General features: G+C 44.8%; 1 protein-coding gene across 9 annotated transcripts in view; it reads right to left on the reverse strand.

The window, feature by feature from the left end:
• SEMA6D (semaphorin 6D) overlaps positions 1–20,901 on the reverse strand; it is a 57,615-nt gene extending 36,714 nt beyond the window's left edge. For 5 of the 9 annotated variants that reach the window (XM_036443138.2, XM_036443123.2, XM_036443136.2 and 2 more), the window contains exon 1: positions 20,510–20,901. The gene's annotated coding sequence lies outside the window, so the exon portion shown is untranslated. Of the gene's footprint in view, positions 1–19,376; positions 19,762–20,509 lie in introns of those variants that run through there. The other 4 variants (XM_036443139.2, XM_036443137.2, XM_045582836.1 and 1 more) reach the window with 2 other exon arrangements.
• Between the last annotated feature and the right edge of the window lie 1,150 nt (positions 20,902–22,051).

Below are 22,051 nucleotides of genomic sequence, written 5' to 3' on the forward strand. Positions count from 1 at the left end.
AGTTCATATTAGGTAGTTTTCCCTTTTAAATACAAAACTTTGTAATTTTAAAAAGAAGGGACAGAGATGATCTATTAAAAACAATAAAATCAATGGGCTGAGCATTTTCTTGGTGAAAACAGTTATTGCCCTTCTGTTGAACAAAATAAAAACTAATACTCGGATCCCATGGAATATTTCTTGGCATAGACAACTTAATACTAAGTTATTGTGGTAACTTCCTAGAGAGTAAGTCCTCTATCATTTTATGTGTACTCTGTGTGTTCAGTAAGAGAAAATAGAGGTAATTCAAAGATTGTTAAATTAGCATATTATAATTTTGGCTTTGTTTCTCTCCCCTCCCAACCTCCTACTTTTTTTCTTGTTGGGCTTCTAAAATATAAAGTGTTAAAATCAAACCAGCAACAAAAGTGAACTTGAATCTGATTTTCACAAAGATTCCTGCCAATTCAAAATCACTGCTTTTCTCTAGGTGACAATAATACAGTGACTGTCTTTTAAATTAAAATGTAAGAATGACAGTCACATAGGAGAAAGAAAACCTGCCTGAGACTTCTCTGTGGTCAAACCGGCACCAGCTAAAGCCAAGGGAAAACCGACTGCAATTGTGTACTTGGATATGTAAAGCCCAAACAAACCATTTTCACCTTTGTTGTTCAAATACTGGCATTACGGTCTCTAAAAACACGCCCAGAAAAATGGAGAAGGAACCTTGGTTCCTACAAATCCCAAGCTTCCTCTGAAAGCCCTGTGAGCGCAGTGGCAGGCACGGGGATGCTCTCTCCTCCAGCGTCTGACTTTTTGCTGGAGTGCCACCCAGAGTCCCTGGGATCCACATACCAAACATCTGCCAACCTAAGGCGCTCAGTAAACTTCTTGTCTGAATGTGCAGCCAAACATTAAGTACATGTTTTCCTAAACTAATTCCCAAGTGGAACTGTTTACATGTTACCTTGTAGATAAATGGCTGCTTGGAACACTGAATCTATTTCAGAATTCCAGTTACACTGAGCCATTTTTTCTCAGTCATAAAATAAATACCATAGCAGGTTAGGATACTTCTGTAATTCTGCCTCTCGAGCAACACGAAAACAGACTCCAGCTCTCCCTGAAGCCCATTTCAAATCAGCCCACTCAATGCTCATATAAATATAAACACGTCAGTCAATCAACCATTAGAGCTGAAGGAATATCTTGGGAGCTAAAATGTAAACACCTATTTGTTTTCAAGGCTTCTAAGCTAAGCATCCTGTTGCAAGTAATAAAACAGGCAGAAGTCAAGATGTTCTCTACCATGATAAAATTAAATAACATTAAATAGGTTAAATTAAAATAAGGAAATAAACCCCTCAACTGAATAACTTTCGGGAGACCCAAAGACATGATACTTTTAGCTCTTGAGAAAAGAAAACATCATGCTCACTTTTTCTCTCTAAATTATTTGAGTTGTTTAAAAGAATCTACATTAGGGAGGGAGGATGAGAATGAAGTGGACGAGGTTAATGGAGAGAAAGGAGGGCATATGTAATACTTTCAACAATGAAGATTAAAAGAAAAAGATACTCCAGAAAAAAATAAAAGAAAAATAAAAGAATCTACATTAATACCTCTTGATCAATGTCAAAGAAAAAATTGCTTAATATTTAAGTGATAAAATTGGTAGCACTAAGCATCCTGGCTTTGGTTTTAATTGGCTCCTGGTACTGTGACCTCCACTGGAGTTGTTTGTGGGCTTTTAACACCACAGAAGTCCCTATCTCTTCTTTGCTCAGACTGGCCCACAGCATGCTTGTAAAGTGGAAACACCCGCTTAATGATGCAGATGTTTAGGTAATGATTAGAGACACCTTGAGCTGCAAATTCTCTTGTGATCTAAAGTTTGCTCAAGTAGAAGGTGGCTTCAGGCAGAACTGAAGGTGTATCTGCAAATGATGATTGCTGAATCTGTTAATTTAGAGTAATTTTTCTTTGAAATGTCTTTATTCATTACAATTTGCTGGTGACCTCAGCTTGATTAAAAAGAAGAAGAAGAAGAAGAAGAAGAAGAAGAAGAAGGAGGAGGAGGAGGAGGAGGAGGAGGAGGAGGAGGAGGAGAAGAAGGAGAAGGAGAAGAAGAAGAAGAAGAAAGTAAAACCTGCGAACATGTTTGTAGGGGAAGTCTATGGTTGCCATTAAACAGTGCTCCCAAAGGGATCAGAATGACTAAACCAGATAAGACCGTGGTTCTCACGCTGAGTGAACAGTTGCACCTCAGAGAGACTGGTCTCTGTGGAAGTAGATATTTGGGCCACCGTGAGTACAGTGGCATTTATTGTAAAACTTAACAGTGAAGTGTAAACTCCCTGGAATACACCCAGCCCTGGCATTCACTGGCACCACACTGTGAGGTATGTTTTCATTGATCAGCGCCCATGCCAGAGAGCTGGCTAAATATTTTGATTATCATCTTGCAATATACAAAACTTCTTGGATTGGAAATTAGAAAATTCTCAAGGTTGTCAATATTTATGTATTAGATTTTTATGTTCTCGGGTATAGATTTTTTTTCGTTTTAACTGTGGCAAAAGTATTGAAGTGAGTTAAAGTCTCCTCTGGGATATTAGCATATAATCTATAGAGAGGTTCAGATCCAAATGAAATGAGAATAATGCCGATGCTCAATCACTTTGGCTTCGAGCCGTAAAATCACCACACAGCATGGTTATGCAGGCCTAGTCTAGAGGCCAAAGGTTTCAACTACACAGCTCAACTTCTGAGTTCTACTTTTGTTCCTTTGACCCCAAAATCCCCGCATCCTAATTCTGAGTTCGGAGACAACCACAGTTACCATCCAGATTCAGGCCTGACATCATGTTACACTGGTGTCTTACTGTCCTGAGGTATGAAGGTGTTCAGCAGGCACCCTGGAGCTCAGTCTGCTCAGCCTTAGTTTACAGCTGAGAGGAGGCCCAGGAAAATGAGGCGGCTTGCCTGAGTACGTGATACAGTGGGAACCTGTTAGAGCCAGACTGTGACTCCAAAATCTCACGTCTGTCCCCTCAGATCAACACAGAATAAATGTCAATGGGGAAGAGGAGCAGTTAGAACAGGCTCCATCATTAGCCGGGGCCAATGCAAAATGAACTCTGGGGCTCCTTAGACAAAAAGCATTGGAAATTTCAAGACAGCCACAGCAGAGTGCCCTTGGCACAGGGCCATGTGTGGTGGCACAGGTCAACAGGCCCGCGACACTGACCATCAGTGCAGTTTCATTAGTGACTAGGCTTTGATTCCGTGAAGGCAAAGGGGAAGAAAAGCTCTCTGATCACGAAATGCCCAAACATTATCTGTTGCATAGGTAAACGAGTGAATAAGTGTGCGAAGGCACCTATAAAATCACTAAGACCCAGGGTCAGGTTGAGTTAATACAGTAAGTCATCCAAAATACCTGGTCCATTATGTAAGTGTCACAATTCACAATCTGAAAATACTTCACAATATAATACACTTTGCAAGCCCCAACACAAATAAGTTGCCAGAATCATGTCTAAAACATTGAGTGGCAATGTATACATGTGATAGCAAATCTGTGCTTTCTTTATACTCAAGAAATGCCAACTTCTTACCAAAATTGTTTTATATATTTTCTGTCTCTGCATTTAGAAGTAGCCATCAGAAGCTTTAAGGAGCCTATTTGTATGCAAAATCTATGCGCGCTTCAGATATGAATATTTCATACATTGCTAGGCTTCTGTGATTTGAAAACAATAGTATTAATAACAAAATGAGTATATTGAGTTTTTATTATATCAGGTACCACACTAAGTACTTTGCATACATTTCCTCCTGAAGAAAGACATCATAACATCTCTATGGGTACACAGAGTATCCTGATTTTCCACAAGGAAAACAAGGCTCCGCGAGGTGGTATGGCAGGGTCAGATTTGGGCATAGGGCCATTTGGATTCCTGGAGAGACTAAGAACTTTTGGAAGAAGAATAGTGCAGGTGGGATATACCAAGAACACACTGCAAAGGCTGTGGCTTGTCTTTTATATATATAATATATATTAATTGATTTTTCACAGAGAGGAAGAGAGGGATAGAGAGTCAGAAACATTGATGAGAGAGAATCATCAATCAGCTGCATCTTGCACACCTCCTACTGGGGATGTGCCTGCAACCAAGGTACATGCCCTTGACCGGAATCGAACCTGGGACCCTTGAATCCGCAGGCCGACACTCTATCCAAGGAGCCAAACCAGTTTCGGCTGTGGCTTGTCTTAAGGAATGTGACTTACATGTGATCCAGCCTGGGTGAAGGTTCACTTTGGTGAACAAAAACACAACCATAAAGCTCTGAAAGTAAACATTTCCGATATTGAAAAATCTATGGTTCATTTTACAGCATGCTGCAAAGGCTGGTGTACAAAGACAGGTACAAAGTTGAACAAAGTTAGGGCCCCTCACCCATCTTTTATGGGGTTTCAGGTGTGATTTATTGCATGACTGTACCAAGAAAAAAAAAGGTTAAGCAGTCTGGAGAGAAGGGAGAACCAGGCCAAGATTTCTAGTCAGAGAACCTGCCATGTATTTCACTGAAGGGCAAGAAAGAAAAAAAGTGGGTGCGTTTTCTGTGTACATATAGGATGTACCATAGGTAGCCAAGACACATGAAACTTTAACTTTAGAGCTTCGTGGGTTAATAGTTGTTTTGAGGTAGGAACCATGAGAAGATTTGAATTTATAAGCATGAAATATCTCAGGAGTTGAAGAGAACAGTGTTTCTGTCTCTACTGAGGAGATAAAAATGCCTTCATTATGACAGCTCATATGTATTATGATGTTTCAAAGTGTTAACGTGGCAGGGGCATCTTATTTCTCATTTACAACAAGCCACGGGGAAAAAAATTAAAGAAAAAACTATGGAAGCATAATCAAAGCACATTCATTTTATATATTCTGTCCACTTCTTTGTAGTACTGACCTCCAGTGTCATGTCTTTTATAGTTTTTAATTGCTTCATTGCATGAAAATTCTGTTCTGGGTATGCAAAATTTTTGAATAATGGCACAAAGATATTTCTGGCCAAACACATGAATATGTTTATGTAATATACACTGTGTGTACACAATATGCATATGTAACGATGTCAAATACGAACACTTCGTAACAAAACGCTGATTTGGTTCCAGTATCCATTGGTGAGTCTTCTCCATCAAGTGGACTGCTCTGGTGGTGGTCCCACTCTCCTGTCAGGACTACTGTCGGCTGCGTGCATGGATTCTATCCACAGAGATGGAGGAGAGTCTATTGCTAGGAATGGTTTCTCAGGAAGACTTGGTCTCCTGATTTGCTTTAGTCTCACCTGGAAAGTGCCAGTCTTAAAGGGACTGTGGAAAGAACGAGCCAAGGACAGGCTGACAGGCTGAGCAGAGCGGAGAAGAATACAGAAAGCGTGCAATGACACTGTTGAGCTACCTCATCTCACGACTTCTTATTATGTGACATAAGATGTCTTCACTGTTTAAGCCAGTGGTCAGCAAACTCATTAGTCAACAGAACCAAATATCAACAGTACGACAATTGAAATTTCTTTTGAGAGCCAACTTTTTTAAACTTAAACTTCTTCTAATGCCACTTCTTCAAAATAGACTCGCTCAGGCCATGGTATTTTGTGGAAGAGCCACACTCAAGGGGCCAAAGAGCCACATGTTGCTCGTGAGCCGCAGTTTTCCGACCATGGGTGTTAAGCAACTTTGAGTTGGGTTTTCTGTTACTTGTAGACAAAACTTACTTGACTGAGCACCTATTGTGTTCTAAGGACTATGCTGGCCAATTTGCACACATTCTCTCTAAGAAAGTTACCATCTCTTTAAGGACAGTTTTCTCTACTCAACAGACAGGGAACTAAGGCTGTTGGAGAAACTAGGGATATGCCTGATTTCTCACATCTTGTTAGCTGACAGGGCAGGATTCCATCCTAGCCTATTTGCCTTCGAAAGCTACCATTTAAAATCTCTGTGTTTGTGTATATGTTTGAGGTGGTGTATTTTGACACATGTCTGCATTTATACACCAATGGTGATGGTGTTATTTGTAAAAGCATGGTCATTTATCTCATTCTTGTCTCTTTGATAAAATGTTAAAAACAGCAGGGGATAACTGAGGGACTGTGCAACAAAACAAAGCAAATGGTAAGAACTGGGAAAAGTAATCATTGCCAAATGGTCTTATCCATTAGGAGGTACTTACTTTCCTTCTCATGGGTCAGATAATTCAAAACTCTGTTCTCAGGGCTAAGAAATGGTGCCAGATAACATGCGCATTAAGTACTTACCATTAAGACCATTTATGAGTGTTTTAAGGGAGATATGTGTCTCTAAAGAAAAGACTGAATCAAAGGTGGCACACTTTCTGGGCAGAGCTTACCATGCACTCTCCCCTCTTCACAGGAGAATCTGCTAATCAGTTCAGGCATTATTTTTCTCCCTGACCTTGGATGTGGCCCCACGAATTTCTACAACACAAGCTCAGGCAGTCACTACCAAGCAGTCAGATTTGGCTTTCTATTTTGAAACTCATGTGCCCGTCTTTCCTACATCCATATTCAGTGGGGGATGGCTCTTCAGGGATGTAATTGAAAATTACAGGGAAATTGCACGGTGGTACCATATCCACCCCTGAGAGCTGAAAGAGGTGCAATTACTACTAACTGAAAACATTATCTAGGTAGGTCTGAAAATTGAGTCTAAAAACTGTATTAGCAGCAATGAGGTTTAAGTGATCCCGTAAGAAAAGGGCGAAGTGTTGTAAAATGTAAATGGCAATAATAAATTTTAGAATCCAACTATTTTTGTCTGTCTCTCTTTTCTTTTTCTTTTTTAAAATATATTTTATTGATTTTTTTACAGAGAGGAAGGGAGAGAGAGATTGAGAGCTAGAAATGTCAATGAGAAACCTCAACCAGCTGCCTCTTGCACACCCCCTACTGGGGATGTGCCCGCAACCAACGTACATGCCCTTGACCGGAATCAAACCCGGGACCTTTGAGTCCGCAGACCAACGCTCTACCACTGAGCCACACTGGTTTCGGCATGTCTGTCTCTTTTTACAGATAGATATATGCTCATTCATGAAGTGGATTCATACTTTTTAAATCACCATTAGATTTGATCTGACTACCTAGGTAATTAAAATATGAAAATAAACACAGCATTAAGGAATCCTACTATACTGAAAAGAACCATGGAGATCTTCTAGATACTTTCTGTTGCCCGTCCCCACCTCACTTCGTTCTAATCAGAAAACTGAGGCCAGCAAGGCCAGGGGCTTATCCATAGGGATCGGGTTGGCTAAGAATGGAGCCAGGCTCGGTTTCAGTTCCCAGCTGTGTTCTCTTGCTTCTTGTTCGAACTGCTCTGACAGCCCTGTCTGTAATGGGTGCACAATGTGAACTCTACAATTACATTAAGCCTTAGCTATTAGCTAAGTACAGTATATGGCAAAGAGAAAGGGGGGGGAGGGGATAGAGAGAGAGAAGAGGCGGGGGAAGAGAGTGAGGGAGAGATTTCAGATAGTATTTTACAGTTATTTAGAGGCTTGGCAGAACACAGGCTCCTGACTTTTTCATTGGCCTCTGAGGACATCAAGCCCCACGAGCTGGAGATGGCCTTGGCTTTCAGTGAAGGGGGTGGGCTGGTCTTACCTGGGAGACCCCATCCAATTAGCCAAGAGACCAGCAAAGCCAGAGCCAATGGCACAGCCAACAAAGGATGACCGGCTTATTGCCATCACCTTTTGTCAACAGTCTTTGCTGAAGTGGTAGCTCATTTAGTTCCCAAGGTCTTCCAAAGGGGTCCCCAGGTCCCCAAAATGCTCCTTTATTCAGTTATCTTATGAAAGACAACTGGATTCTGGGACTCCGTCAATTCAATGAACTAGGTAAGTAATATTCACCCACACACACACACACACACACACACACACACACACACTCAAAATGATTATATATAGTATGCTTAGTACAAAGTGAAACGTGAAGCTCAGTAAGGTTAATTTTTATTGCCTGTCCACACCTCACTTGTAATAGTAGTTGTTACTACTATAATGACTACATTTAAAAGCCCCTGATTAATTATTCTAAAAGTAACAGGGTCCTCACTACTCCTTATGTTCTATAATTTTATGGTTTCCCCACTGATTGAATCGAAAGGGTTTTTATAGTAAGTGGTTGAGATTATGAGCTTTGAAGTCAGACAGGCTGAGGCATGAATTCTGACTCCGCACTGTGTGTTCCTAAGGCACTTAACTGTGGTAGACAGAATAATGTTTCCCTCCTTCCCCTGGAGTCTGTGCCCTGATCCCTGACCTGTCAATATGCTGCTCTAAATGGCAAGAGGGACTTTGCATAAGTGATTAAATAAAGACTCTTCAAATAGGAACCGCTGCTTGGATTATCTGTGTGGGCCCAATGTAATCACAGGCTCCGTAAAAAATGGACGAGGGGAGGCAGGAGTCCAAGGAGATGAGATGATGGAAGCAGAAGCCACAGCCCTGGGACTGTTGACTTTGAAGACAGAGGAAGGTACCACGAGTGGAGAAATAAAGGCAACTTCTAGAGACTGCAAAACACGAAAATGGACCTTCCCCTTGAGCCTCAGGAAGGGTCATTGACTTTATTTCCGGGAAACCCACTCGGGCCTTCTGACCAGAACTGTGAGGTACAAAATCTATGCTGCTTTAGGCCTTTGTGTTTGTGGTGATTGTTACAACAACAATAGCAAATGGAAGCTCTTTCAGCATCTGTGTCTTCATCTATAAAATGGTAAAACAATGGATCTGGCCCAAAGGGCTGATACGAGGATTATATAAGAGAAATGTAAACAAAACACGTCGGTGCTTGGCAGAAGTGAAGGACTCAATAAATGCTCACTATCATTATGCATATGATATCATCGCAGAGTAGGGATTTATACATTGCTGGCTGTAATAAAGGGTGGTTCCATAAAGCGTCACTCATTGTATCATAATAACACCTTACATTGGATCAGCACTTATCTGGGTTTTACAAAGCAATTTCGCCTTCCCTGTTTTAACCGATGCTCATGATCATTGCGAGTCCACAGAGGAAGGGGCAGTGCCTTCCTGAGGTCACTCAGAGAATGCTGTTGGCCAAAGTTGGGATCTAGGTCACCTGATTCTAAATACAGGAAGCTTCCGGTGTCATCTTGTGGCTTACTAAAATACTCACCGTAAGCAGAATCTTCCTTGGAAACAAAGATGATAAGCCAAGTGATGAAGGGCTTGCTCATCCCACATCTGACCACTTCCTGTGTGATCTTACCCCGGAGGTTTTCCGCCAGAGCCTCCAGGCCCGTTCCCTCTGCATGCCGCCCAAGCCCTCTCTGTAATGCAGCTAGTCAATTGTGCAAAACACAAGGGGAAAGATTCCATCCCTACCATGGCAGGCAATCACCTGATGCCCTGAAGCATGAAGTTTGATTACCTTTATCTCAGTTTATCATTAAACCAAGAAATGTTGCTACAAATACTGGCCCGGGACTCCATTTATGAAATGATACAGGCCAGTCAGCAGAAATAAGAGATGCCCTTTTTCTTTCTTAATTTCTGTTCACTGTAAAGATCCTGCAACCTGGAGGGAAGCCTCTTTAGCTTTGAGCAGATTTTATGACTTATTTTGCTCTTTCATGAGCTGGCCGGGAAGCCTTCAGCTCATCACCATTCTCTTGCTGCTGTAGGCAAAAGGTTTCAGACTGACTAGCAGCAGCCCGCCAACACTAGCTTTGGATTGCAGAGCCTTGCTTGGATGGGATTCCTAGAGCAATGTTTCTCAGTGACCAAGGGACAAAATGGGACACAAGTCACGTGACATGTTTGTTTAAAATGCAGACTCCGGGGTCCTATTCCAGACCAATTGGTGCTGTGCCCTGAAATTTGCATTTTAACCCTATGTGACTCAGATAAATTTTGAAGTTTTAGGACCGCTGGTAGTGATCAAAGATGTGTGTGATGGCAGGGATGGTCTAGGGGCGTGCCTGAATTTCCATGGTCTTATTCAGGTTTTCCTCCGCCCAGAGACTACCAACATAGAACACATGCCGAACATCTATGTTTGTCTTTGAACACCACCGCCAAGTGGCAGCCATATTCTTACATCATGAATCTGAAACAGCTAACATCTGGGTCAGGGATATGTAAGTAAGCATCAAGGTCTGGGGTAAATCTGCAGGCCACTGGACATCTCCTACCAAGTTCCCCTTACCAATCTGGCTAAACCTGTGACAGGTGTAAGTGGGTGGGGAGGAAGGTAGCTGGTTGTGAAACTGGCTTTAAGGTACATGCATCAGTTAAAGGGATTCGATCGATGTGGAACAATGTCACAGTGTAAGGGGTAAGCACACGGGCTCTGGAGCCAGCCTGTGCTTCCGTCTATTCAATAGACACTGAGATATATACAGCACTTGAAGCATGCCAAGAGCTGCTCTGAGTGCTGTTCAAATATTAATCTATTTATGTCTCCACCAGCACACCAACCCTATCTGGTGGATGCAAGCATCATTATCCATCTTTTATGTGATGGAACTGAGGCTCAGAGATTGTAGGTACTTTGCTCCAGGTCACACAGCTATCAGTCACACAGCCAGGACTCACGCTGAGGAAAGCTGGCTTCAGAGTTCATGTTCTGAAGCCCTCTGCTAGGGCTGCTTCTATTGGACCCAAGTCCCCTGGTTCCACTACTCATTAGCCCTTCAGCCCCGGGGGAATTACTTGAATCTCATAGCCCTCAGTCTCCCTTGGTGTAAAATGAAGATATTATTAATAACAGTATCCACCTCTTAGAATGCTGATCAAACAATCTAATATATTCACTTAAATGAGTATCATGCACCTAGTAGCACTTAATAAATGTTAGCTCTTAGCTATTAGTCCACACGCTCAGGGATAGCATAAGGCTTAATTTAGGCAACGTATTTAAAGTGCTAGGCACTGTGCCATGGCACACGGTGAGCACACAGTAAGCGCTGGCTGTTATTCTTAGTCGAGTTGAGCCAGGCCAGGTTATTTTAGGTCCTGTCTGGAAGGCAATTGTGCTCTAGGTAGGGGGAAGTAATATGCCCTTCGCTTCAAAAAGTAACTGGTGGGAGCTGGGCAATTACTAGACTCAACAGGTTCTCTGCTTTTTATCACTGGAATATGCCTGAAAAATTCCCGATATTGAATTTATGTAGGCTTAATCCGTTTTCCCCATTGATCTATTTTTATAATTTCTGATTGATCTTTCATTTGCAGCGATTCTTCTTCTCCCAGACTGTCTGACATGTAACTATTAACTTCTAAAAGACTTAAACATACCAAGAAAAATTGAACTACTGTCGCAATTCTTGGCAAAGCAATTGCCTTAATCATTCCGTAACTCGAATGTTTTCATTCTGTTTTTCTTTTATTATGTGTTCTGATAAGCATACTTATACTACAAAGAACCTCCAGTCTTTTCCTCCCACAAAGCTTATCAGTTTCACTATTAACCTTAATAGCAGGTCGATTACAATGTATGCTAACTCCAGAGGTTAATCATGGCTTGGAAACAACCCCCTTACACAAGCAGCATAGGCTGGAGTAGGGATGGGCACTCCCTATTCCATGGAGGGGAGGATGGAGAAGGTAAGGACGTTGGGCAGGTAGGGTCTTGTTATCCTGGAAGCTCAGACCCAGAAAGGGGTGCTGAATCCCCAGGAACTCTCACGAATGGGTTTCTCAAAGAAGTATTAGTAACTTTCCAAGCCATTTACTGCTTTTCCCCATCCCTATTACGGAAAGATAGGCAATAGTTCCAACCCCATTTCTTGCACAGTTTACCAGCCACCATAAGCTACAACTGCAACGTAATAAAAAGTAGAACTCAATGAACATATTCACTGAAATATTTGCTGCATATCCACTGCGTGCCACTCAATGTTAACTTACAGGGATGAACAGGGAATCTAGTCTCTTGGGGCTACAGTCTAAATGAGCATCTAGATTCCAACTCTTTTCTTAAAATATATATATAGTAGATTTCAGAAAGGAAGGGAGAAGAATAGAGGAATAGAAATGTCAATGATGAGAGAGAATCATTGATTGGCTGCCTCCTGCATGCCTCACACTGGAAATCTAGCCATGTCCCACCCACATACCCTGACCGGGAATTGAACCATGACCTCCTAGGTTGATGCTCAACCACTGAGTCACTCCTGCCCGGCTAGAGTCCAACTCTTATCATTCTCATAGTTTCAACAAGTTTCTTCTGCCTCTTCCACTTCTTATCTCCACATTCCCTTCTCCTACCTCCAAAAATTCCCATAAAAGTAAGCAATTTACTCTTTATTTTAGAGTCTATGTCTAGAATCTTTTTAAATAAATAAATTAAAAAAAAAAAGATGTAGTTTGGTTCTGCCAAACAACACTGTGTGTGGGAGAAACCATCTTGCCAGGAAATTTGAGGCAATTACACCAGGCCCCGCCACATCCACGTGTTAACATTGAACCATTTGGCAGTTGACATGATAGGGGATTTTCTGATCATGGAGCAATGACTACTTCATCACAAGATTGATCCCATTCATTCTGATGGCTTAAGCAGCAGGGCCATCTGCTGAGTGGCTAAGCACCGTAGACCAGAGACACTGAATAAATATTTGTGGATTGCATGGCAAACTGCCTCTTCACACCTGAAATGCAAGTCTGTCCTAGGTTAGGACTCCAACATGGACAACTGATCTAGACCCTCACCCCTACCCTAGGGCCTTTGCCTAAGCTGTTCTCTATGCCTGGAATGCCCTCCTCACCACCTCCCCCTCTGTCCCTCACTCTCCACCTGTCCAAATCCTACCTAGTTCAAGGACCAGCTCAAATATCAGTGGCTCCACAAAGCCTCTTCTGACCACCCTCGCCAGAAATAACCTCTCATTCCTCTCAGTTTCCACAGGTCTGTGTGTATGCTTTCTGACACGTAAAGCACTTGCCATTTGATTTTGGCAATGTGTTGGCCTTGTCTTTTCCATATACCACTCAGCAAGACCCTTGAGCTCTGGAACTGTGTCACGTTCCTCTCTGAGCCCTCTCCCTACCCTGGCACCCACTTGTACAGCACAGACACTTGGTAAAAGTTAGCTAGATGAACACACAGTTACCCCAGCAATGGCAAAACCAGAAACATTCTTTATGTAGCATTCTTTATTCCTCCTTCTGCCTCTTCTCCTCCTTCTATAGCTTTGAAAATATATTTACTCCAAGCATTTACTCCATCCATCAATTACCCAGGAGAATTTTGGGGATCTACAAACTCTGTAGACCAGTGGTTCTCAACCTTTCTAATGCCTCGACCCTTTAATACAGTTCCTCATGTTGTGGTGACCCCCAACCATAAATTTTTTTTTGTTGCTACTTCATAACTGCAATTTTGCTACTGTTATGAATCATAATGTAAATATCTGTGTCTCTCGACCCACAGGTTGAGAACCGCTAGCAGGGTCCCCTAAAACCATCGGAACACACAGATATTTACATTACGTACGATTCATAACAGTAGCAAAATTACAGTTATGAAGTAGCAACGAAAATAACTTTTTGGTTGGGGTCAACACAACATGAGAAACTGTATTAAAGGGTTGCAGCATTAGAAAGGTTGAGAACCACTGCTGTAGACCCAAAGAGCTCCCTGAAGCCATCAGAATGACAAGGAAGGCCTAAGCCAGCACAGGCACTGGGGGAGTCCGAGTCTCTGGTCTGCTGACAGCAGACACTTGGGGAATGGAAGTGTTATTTTCTCAAATAGCTTTATCCGCTCTGCTTCACATACACCCCGGTTCCTCAGCTGAGTAGAAACTCCAGTCTTTATTTTTAAATACAGACTCCAATAATAGGCTAAGTAATTGCAGATCATTCTGAGGCCTTATTATGCTTGTACCAACATATTAGACTTTTCAAAACCCATATTTCCTTCCCGTAAATATATGTTGAAAACCTCAAATTTCAGCATTATTGTAGCGGTAACGTGGATTTGTTTTTCTTCCCTCTCCTAGGAATCCTGAATAAAACAGATCAACAAGGAAAAATGCTGATGCATGGGTGACATTTCTCAACAATGGGTTTGATGACTCAGAGACAAAGGGATTCTCTCACAATCATAAGAAAAATGTCTATTCCAATACAGGGCACAGTCCAACTTCAGCAATACACTTTTCCTCCTGGTGCCACTGATGCCTGAACAGCTGCAGCTCACTGTCATAGCTGATGGGGCCCATAAATACTCCTGGGAAATGGGACAAGGATACATAATGGATCTTCACCTGCCAAGATCGGGGGAATGAATGTTGGGCACACCCTGACACAGAAGCACTCTTTGGTTGGAGAGTGATTTGTCATTTGTCCTCTGCCACCGTGATTTTGGACAGGGGAGCCTAACCAGGGGAAAGATGATGGGAGGAGAGAACTGTTCTAGGACACTTGAGAAGAGAGGAAGTGTCATAATTATTGGGCCAACAGGAATAAAAATGAAAGAGTAAAATGATATGATTCAGTTCAGAGAGAGGTAAACTTTAAGAGCATACCCATTGTGTAACATATAATTTCCTTCACTAGAAAAATTTCCCTCAAAAGCTGACTCTTTTATTGAAAAACGTCAGAATTACCAGGGACTCAGAAAACTGCAGAACAGCTCCCATTTCTGAAAGCAATTGGGTGCGGTGGTGAAGACGTGGGCTGGGAGGTATGGCAGTCCTGGTTTGAATTCTGATGCGCACGCCTTCCTGCCCTGTGACCTTAGGAAAATAACTTGGCTTCTCTGGTGCCTGGGCTTCATTTTGATAATCGCTGATGCTAACAGAACCTGCAGCAGGCAGGTTTTGGGAGGTAACATGATATGACAAAGATAAAGATCTTAGATGGTGCCTAGAATTTAGTAAGCAGACCAACTATAAGTGGCTGCCCTTTTCTTCTCTTCCTCTTCATCATCATCATCATCATCATCATCACCATCATCGTCATAGTCATCATCAATCGTCATGGAAGGGGACCAAAGTTTTGCCACCCTGCTGAAGCAGCCTTTTGGGATACTGATTTTAAGCTGTTTAAAAGACTCAGAAAGAACCTTTGACTCTCCCCCCTTTCCTGCCCTAGAGACTCTGACAGATAAACCTGGCTTTAGGAATCGGATTTTAGGCTAATCACCTTAGCCTAATTTGAATTGAGTATGGTAAATAAGCAGCTTTCAGGCAAGGGCCTCTTAGCCAGATCCCCCTGTGTCCCTTTGTTTTTGAGTCACCTAGCAAGGATTCACCTGCCAGGTGTGTTCTCCTCAACTCATTGCCCATTCTCACTTCTGAAATCGAACACCCCATTCCACTGGTTTATCCTTTGTCTAAATATGTCTTATATACCCAATGTTGTCTCTGTCTTTGAGACTTTCATGCATATATGAATTACCCATGCACATGTATTAACATTTAATTTTCTCCTTTTAATCTGTCTGTTAATTTGGTTATTAGCCCAAAGGAGAACTTAGAATGCACGAGGAAAAGTGTTACTATTTTTCTCTCAGTCCCCAAAATATCATCCCAACTGTTTTGTGCCCAATTTCATTAGTAAATATGAGGGAAAGGACCAAGGTCGCCTGCCAGAACATGAGGCACATCCAACTCCAAGAGCAGCACTTCTAACTATAGAAGTTCTTTTTACGGTTGGCAACATAACCTAACAAATATATCCACCTAATTCATGTCATTCTTGCTTTAATAAACAAAAATTACTGCGGCTGATCTCTTATTGAGTAAAAAGAAGAAGAAAAAAGTGATAGAAGTCATTGGATGCTATTAGCCATGGATCCCGATGGAGGCACAGCCCATGCTCTTTGTGAAAAGGGATGAAGCAGTAACCTGTTCAATTCTCCAAAGAATTAGACAAGGTCTTTTCTGTTTTCAGTTTGTTTTTTTTTGGGGGGGGGGGGATCACAAGCTAAAGGATACTTCTTCTTCTTCTTTTTTTTTTTTTTTTTCTTCGTCTTTTCAAACAGAGTGAATTCTGAAGGTCGAGGATTGAGTGGTGTCTGAATGGCTCCTTCTCATGCTGCAGTCCCGGTGGTTTAATCGTACCAAAGGCTAAGGATGCTTTCCTGTGGGTCGTGGAAGGTGGGGACAAGTCCCCTCTTAAGTGGAACACACCATTCCCAGCCAGCCGTCCTGCAGGTGGGCCCCCAGCACTGGAAGAGGGGCCGGCCCAGGTTGCCAGACAATGGAAACTTCCCGTTCTGGGTGTTAACTTTAGTTTCCACAGCCAGACAATGCTGCCAGTGGTGTGGAAGAGAGAATCGCTGTAGCCAGCTGTGCTGTTCACAGTCGGATGGCCTCTGTGTAGCTCCAAATGGTGATGGAGCCAGCAGCCTGTTGTAGCCAAGGACAGGATGATGGATGACCTGCACACTGTGTCCAAGCAGAGAGAGTGGCAGAAGTTCACTTCAGGGTTGTTAAAATGCTAATCTGGGTGAGTTAACAGAAGCTTCACAGAAGAGAGAAGTTTGAGAACTCAGTACAGCTCATGTGATACCGATGTGGACCACTCATGTGGTTGCCCCTGGTTACATAAACAGTTGCTTAGTAAAGTAGCAAGTTGCCTCCTTTTCCTGTTGGGATGAATGACTGCAGCTTCCGTTATCAGCTGCGCTGCCTCTGCCAATCGGGGACTGGAGAGGAAAAGTCACCCAGACGACAGCCACCTCAACTAACAAGAATTATGATATGCTCAGTACAGTTGTACTCTTTTCATTCCCTCCGCATGTCATGGGAATAAATCAAAACACGATCTTTTCCCCAACTGGAAGTTGGCAGCAGTTCGCAAAATAAGCGGCAACCTAAGACGCGAGCTTCGCTAGATGGTAAAGTGCTATGATGTCTCCATTCACAGGAGCCACAGAAAGTGAGACCTCCCACTCTAATGACACTTTCAATATGTAAATTATGCTAATAGGACACTGGGTCATCAGTGTTAAAAGCCGGAAGACTGGACCTCTGTCCATATTTGGTATAATCAATCTCACTTTAAAATCTCTAGGATAATAACATATTATACTTCACGAAAAGAGAAGAAATTTACATTTCTTGCCCAATGGTATGTTTTGCCATTCTCTGTGTTTTGTTTTGTTTTTCATTCTTATTTATATTGGACAGAAACCTGCCTGCCTAGCCTGCTGCTGGAACACTAGCTAGCGCAGCTCCTTGCAAATGATAACACTCAATAAGCACTGAGTGGTTGGCGTGCCCCAGGTGCCTACTGCTTCCTCTAGAAAGGAATCTAGAATGTGCAGGTTAAAGAATATTAATTGAAGTAAAATGTAATATTTTAGCCTGCAATATGCTAAGGAAGGAGTTCACCTCCTATGGTTACACCAATAACGGTTAGGCAGTCGGCCAGACTCTTAACTCTGCATAAAATGCATCAGGAGGGTGAAAAATGACCCTGTTTCAGATGCATTTTTCACTCCTTGTATCTTAGTGAAAATCACATGCGAGAACAATGACTAAGCTAATTACCAAGGTTCATTAGGATGGAGCAGCAAGAAGGGAAGAACGTCTCCAGTTTCAGTAAGTCCTCACAACTGTGGGCATCTTTTGTGAATCGGAGATCTATTCCTGCCGACTTGCCCGGGTGCCTTTCAAGCTGCAGAAACCGCCACTGCACGGGGGTCAGCCGCCCACTTACCCAGAGCAGTCACTGGACAGATCCCTCCCTCGCAGCCAACAGCCAGTGAACTGAAGTCTACAGAACTGCTCAGCTGTCCTCCCTCTGAGGGCTAGTAGGTTTACGTCACAGCCATCTTTCAAATCCATCAAACCAGGGGAGGAGACAGGACAAAACAACAACACACAACAACAACAACAACAACAACAACAAATGAACACACACACACACACACACACACACACACACACCACAATAGGGAAGAGGGCAGAACGTCCACAAATCTAAACTCAAGTTAACCAGCTTTCTGGTGATGGGGAAAGTAGTAACCATATTCCGGCACACTGCCCTGCATCAAAGACACGTTCCTCACAAAAGCTTACCTATGCAGCGCCCCTGGGAGAAAGAAGGACAGGTAGCATCATTCTGCGGGAACCAGTAAGAGACAGTGGCTGGTTGTTGATCTGACTAAATGTGCCAGTGGAGGAAAATGGTCTGCTGAACAACATATTTTGGAAATCTGAGGCTTACTTCTTGAACTGTCTTTCTGAGAGCACATTCCAAAGATCTAAATCAAAGCAAAAACACTAAACAAGACCCAGTAAGAGCTGAGCTATTACAGATCATTTGCCTTCAGATGTTTAAGTTCGTGATAATATAGGCCCAAATCTCAGAGCTTATGTGGCCGGTTCTATTTAGCTAAGCCAGGGCAAACGTTTGTGTGCTATTTATTTGCCAGGCTGACAGAATATGCCTGTCACTCACTACATTAGACATGACTACACACAACTTAATTTCCTGAGTTAGGCAGCTAAGAGAGCCCGGGCGGTGGGGCGGGGAGGGGCGGTTTAACAACATGAATAAACCGACCTCAAAACCCATTATAACCTATTGTTTAAAACACCAACAAGGACAGTAAAATCATCACCTTGAGCTATCTAAGATTAGATTTCTCAGTTCTACCGGGAAGAAACCCTGAAAGAAAATCTCCAAACAAGATATGCCTCCTATTCTGAGAAACAGAGACAATCCAATCTAGAAGAAAAAAAAATGTTAAACCTTTCCCAAGGATTTCATCCTTGAAATAAACAAAAACAATCCACTCCTTTGCCCCAAAGGTAGATCCTGCAGACAAAATTCTTAGTAGCCGCAAGTTCTCAGAAAAATTTTCCATAGAAATTGGAAACCCTACCTTATTTTTAGGGAAAAGTAGAGGTGGACCTAGGTCCAATTACTGTTTACCAAGTCTGTATCTCTACAGCATGATTCACTGTCCCTTCTGGGCGCAAACCGCGCAGCCTAGAGGGGCGAGGGGGTGGGATGCTGGAACTTGGGTTGCTGACTGGTCCCCTCAGCACGGGAGCTCCCCGCTGACTTCCTCTAAGGCTGTGATTAACGCCGCTACTTCGTTCCGCGTTGGCTCCTTGACACTTAGCCTTCCACAAGTTCAGGAGGATTTACACCATCACCCGACAAGCACTGATCCCGAGAGTCGATGTTGCAGACAATTTTTAAAACCAGTTTTCATGCACACCTTTAAGTCCTTTATGACTTTTTTCTCCCCAATCCAAGCGTTAGACACGACAGAGGAAGCATGGACCCCCTTCGAATGCCCCCAAGAAGGCAGGCCAGGAGCAAACAGACTGGAGATAAAAGTTTCCCTACCTTCCTCCTCACCATCGCCCTGCGGAGGCTGCCGCCCGGCGCGGCGGCTCTCTCCCGGCGGCAGGACGCCTCTGGCCGCGGGAGCGGGGGCTCCTGCAGAATTGACTCTCCCTTATTTGTTTCCATCCATCACTGATGGGCAGATGGGGACGTCACACGTCTCCGCGCCGGGCTCTGGCCGCCTGGCGGAGACCCTGTCCAAGACGCTTCCGTAAATCATTTCCAGCCGGAGAACAAAGCGCGGAAAGTTGCGGGGGAGAGTGGCCCGGAGGAGGGACTCGGGCGCCGGGCGGGAGCGGGGCGGGCTGCGGGCAGCTCCGGGCCGGGGCTCCTCCGCCGCGCGCTCCGCCCGCAGGGGGAGAGGGAGGGAGGTGGATAGCCGCCCCCTCCCGGCAGAAGCCCCAGCAGGAGCCCCGGCAGGAGCCTGCAGGGTGGGGGTGGCCGCGCCCCCCGATCCCCGCCCCTCGCCTCCCTGCGCACGGTCGGGGCGCACTGACAGGTAGCCGGAGCGCCCCGGGAGCGAGCGGCTCGGTCTGGGCTGCGGCGCTGCGCCCCTTCCCCGGGCGAGGCCGGTGCGAGGCCGGTGCTCTCCTGTCCGCTCCCCGCCGGGCCCGGCGCTGCCGGATCCCAGCGGTCCCGGCGGCGCTGGCTGCGGGGCCCGCGGGCAGAAGGGGCGGCCGGGTCCGCAGCCGGCTCCTGTGGCTTTGCCTCGGCTCCTCGGCTGCTGGCTGCAGACGCCGTGCCCAGCCCCGGAACAGCCTGGGCTGCCCCTGATGATAATGCACCGGGCAGCGCGGAGCTGGCGCCGCCTGGCAAGAAACTTTTCCTGGCCCCCTTCTTCCGCTAATCCCCCCCTCCCACCGAGGGGGTGCTCCGTGCTGGGGGGCCCCCAGGGCCACATGCCCCACCCCCCAATCCCCCAGCTCGGCCAGTTTGGACGGGTCCGCCAGCCCTCTCCAGCCCTCGGCGCGCCCCTCGCACGCCAAGAGGAGAGAACTGGTTCGCAAGCAACCAACTCTCCGGTGGCCGCGCACCCCCGCGCGCAGCCGGCTGCGGTGCAGGCTCGGAGGGTCCGGGTCCGATCCCCACCAGGCGCCCCGAGCATGAACCACATTTGCACGAGAGGGTCTTACCTCATGAGGGGAGGCTGGTAAAAATAAAGCTTGTCACGTGCAAGGAAGAAAAAAAAGAAAATAAAGGGAAAAAATAGGAAATAGACATCTAGATTTCTCCGTGTCTTTAGGTCTTGGCTCCCTCGATATAATCCTGAAACTCGCCACCTCCAGTCCTTGCAGCGGCGTCAGCAGCAGCAGCAGCAGCCGCAGCAGCGGCAGCAGCAGCGGGACGAGGCTGGAGCAAAACAAACCGAGGCTCGGCAAATGGTGTAATTCGATCCATCTCCGAGTCAGTCCTGCGAGCGGCGCGGGCCCACCCCCCGGCGCGGACGGTAGGAGGCGCGGGGGGACCGGGCGCGCTCGCCCAGCCCCAGCCCCGCGGCCAGCGCCGCCTGCAGGCCCCCCCAGCCCGGCGCCGCGGCCCCGCTGACCCCGCGGTGGCCTCCGCGGCCCCCGCCCGGCGCCCGGCCGAGCCCCGCCCGCTCCCACCTCCTTCCAGCAACTCCCCGCGCCTCGCTCCTCCAGCTGGCGGTGGCCGCCGCAGCCCGCCAACAGCCTTTTTGCTCTCCTCCCTCTGTCCCTCTTTTTCTCGCTCCCTCCTTCCTCAGGACAGATTATTGCAGCCCCGAGGAGGAGCTGCAGGCGCAGTTCCTCCGTAAAGTTCTGCCTTAGTTTCCTAAGCGAAGCCTTATTTTATTTTATTTTTTCCTAAGCACATCTTTACAAACCGCCCCCGTGTTTCTCGCTCCCCCTTTTCCTTTATTATGTATCTTTATAACCACTAACTAAAACAGCTGGGAAGAAGCAATCAAACATTGCTTTATCCTTATAAAAATACAGAAATTGCTTACCAAAAAATCCCATTTTTCGCTTTGAATGAAAGCCATTCAGTACAGTATAATTTTGCAAGCTAATGAGCCGGTATTACAGGCGAGTGTTTCGCGTAATATGTTGTGGGAGAAATAAAAATGTCCTTGAAGTGACATCATTTAAAATTGACTTGTCGCATATGAAAGAGAAAAAAAAAAGTCATCTATTTCAAAACAAGAGGATCTGAACCCCGACTTCATTTCCATGATTGGGCTGTGTTTTATTAATTTGCAGTTGAATTATGAATCATGGGGGGCTCTAAATGGCTGGAATGAACCACGATGCCCTATTTAAAGAAAAAGAAAGACACCCCCCCCCCCTTTTTTTTTGCCAAACTTTTAATTTTCATTGGAGTATGGTTAATTACCGCGGCAGAGAGAAGAAGGAATCAGAGAAAGGATTTTCCTTTCCTGGAAGGTTCCCGCTCTCTCCTCAGCACCGTTACACGTTTACATTTAGGAAAATACCCTTTTCTGAATTGATTCTGACCAGCTGACAGCCTTGACAGGAACTAAAAAAAAAAAGATACCCCAAGGAACTGCTTCAGGACAGTTTCCTGGGTAGTTAACATTTTGTCACCAAAATGAAGAAGGAGGGAGGAGGAGAGGTTGTCTTTTAAAACATAAACTCTTCCTGCTGTCCTTCCTACTGGAAGAAAGGGGTAAGGGGCGGAAAGAACAACTTTGACAA

The sequence above is a fragment of the Pipistrellus kuhlii genome, unplaced genomic scaffold, assembly GCF_014108245.1.
Source record: "Pipistrellus kuhlii isolate mPipKuh1 unplaced genomic scaffold, mPipKuh1.p scaffold_m20_p_1, whole genome shotgun sequence".
Lineage (NCBI taxonomy): Eukaryota > Metazoa > Chordata > Mammalia > Chiroptera > Vespertilionidae > Pipistrellus > Pipistrellus kuhlii.